This window comes from Sinocyclocheilus rhinocerous, unplaced genomic scaffold (genome assembly GCF_001515625.1).
Source record: "Sinocyclocheilus rhinocerous isolate Xijiao unplaced genomic scaffold, SAMN03320098_v1.1 scaffold606, whole genome shotgun sequence".
NCBI classification, from domain to species: Eukaryota; Metazoa; Chordata; class Actinopteri; order Cypriniformes; family Cyprinidae; genus Sinocyclocheilus; species Sinocyclocheilus rhinocerous.
This window is the reverse complement of record NW_015661919.1, coordinates 331,540-333,539: the sequence shown is the minus strand read 5'-3', so window position 1 is coordinate 333,539 and position 2,000 is coordinate 331,540. Positions and strand designations below refer to the sequence as shown.

The following is a 2,000-nucleotide window of genomic DNA, read 5'->3' as shown; positions in this document are numbered from 1 at the left end:
TGTTTAGCGCTCCGCGATGTTCATCTCGCCTGTTTCTGGGTCCGAATAAAACATCAGATCATGCACAGACTATCCTGTCTCTTTGAATTTAAATATATATTGATTCACACCGGCTCTTGAAAACCGCTAGGCGAACACACTTGCTCGAAAAAGTGCGGGGGACGAGTTTACGTGATATTAAAAGTGGGGGGGGACACATCCCCCGTGTCCCCCGCGTAATCTACGCCCCTGGTTATAGGGATAGTATAACACAAGTAATTTTTGACCTTGTGGGGACATATTTTTGGTCCCCATGAGGAAACAAGCTTATAAATCCTATACAGGATGATCTTTTTTTTGAAAATCTTTAGGGGTAGGGTTAGGGAAATAGGATTGAAATTCCAGTTCGTACAGTATAAAAATCATTACGTCTATAGAATGTCCCCACAAAACATGGAAATGCAACGTGTGAATGTTTGTGTGTGGAAGAAATACAGCTGGGAGAGATATATTAGAACTGCTCCCACATACTGAGTCTTATCTTACCTTAAGTGCCAGTGCTGATGCTCTTCCTGTCTCACCACACAGAAGGATAATCTGCGCCTGAAAGAAAGAGGAAGCACATCAATGAACTGAGCCATACATATGCATTCATACACACTCCCAGCAGGCATTCATAAATGTACTTGTGCACATAAAACACATCCATGAAACCATTTTGTTTGTTTGTTTAGTTAGATCTCAAATCTCAAAACCCCCAAATTGTAAACATAAATCTTAATAAATAATAAATGATATATTATATGATATTATGAAATATTATATAATATTATGAAACCGACTTGTTCAAATACACAGATTAATTTAAGAATGAAACAAGCGACTGTATTTTTGAGTGAGTCATTGAATCATTCACTCAACTGATTTGTTCAAAAAGAGTTTCATTCAGGAATGAAACACTGATGTGGGACAAGTCCCCTCCAAGAATCAGGCCAAATTGTCCCCCTCAGTTTTTTTGAAGAGAGAAAAAGAGTCTTAAAGCACACGTCAATGTCAAAACGATTGAGATTGCCAGTCAAATCAAAGAAGGTGGGCTTTACTCTTTACAGAAGCCGGACATGAAATCCAGTGCACCTCTTCAGTTTTAATGGTGAAAGAATGTGAGATAAGCTGTAAGTAGATAAACACTTCAAATTTGACAACCGTGTTATAATAGAAATGACCAATGGTAATACACAGTGATGCAAACAACTCAACTTTTTTGGTCATATTTCAGTGATTTGAATTGAAAATAACCTTTATCATTATCTTTTAGGTGATTTGTGTTAATTGTAATTGAATGTGACAAGACAAGAAACATTAACACAGCCGTTTTTGACATAAGATTAAGTGAATGTTTGCATATTCTAAAACGCAAGTCTCTTAATTAACTTCTTGTTTATTGAACTGTTGTAAAAAAAAATCTATATGTAATCATTCTGATTTTTGGAGGAAAAAACGGCACTCTTCGTGTGATATTGATTTACTATATGAAATGATATAAATATATACATTTTCTGCCCCTATATCTTCAATTTTGTGATCATTCTAAATACACTTCAACAGACTGAATCACGCAGTGAAAGAACGCACTCTAAATGCGCGCGTGCACTAGTCTAATCTACTAGACTTCACGGCACTCTGTCTCTGTAGGAGTGTTTTGTTTGTTTTTTTGGCAAAAAATTATATAAAATATATATCGCACACCCTGCACCAGTCTTTTCGGCTAATTTGTGCAAAGCCTTTTGCTAAACTGTCAAAACTTAATTTTAACCACCAATGCAACGATGCATTTACGAAGTATTTACCTTACCTCTACATGCTTGCAAAGGGTTGATGTCGAGATTTTATAAGCTGCTAGTTTGGTCTCCCTAGGCAAACACAGCTTACACTGCATAATAGAGCATACATATGGCCAGGGTTCACTTCATTTCCTTCGAGTTCAACTTCAGCAGAATACGACGGGGTTTCGTTTTCAGCTG

At 36.9% G+C, this 2,000-nt stretch overlaps 1 long non-coding RNA gene across 1 annotated transcript in view; it reads right to left on the bottom strand.

Annotated features, from left to right (window-relative positions):
* The window catches only part of LOC107726928 (uncharacterized), a 115,119-nt gene that overhangs the window by 34,648 nt on the left and 78,471 nt on the right, over positions 1-2,000 (bottom strand). The window contains exon 3 of the long non-coding RNA XR_001638309.1: positions 526-582. This is a non-coding gene — a long non-coding RNA (uncharacterized LOC107726928). The remainder of the gene's footprint in view (positions 1-525; positions 583-2,000) is intronic.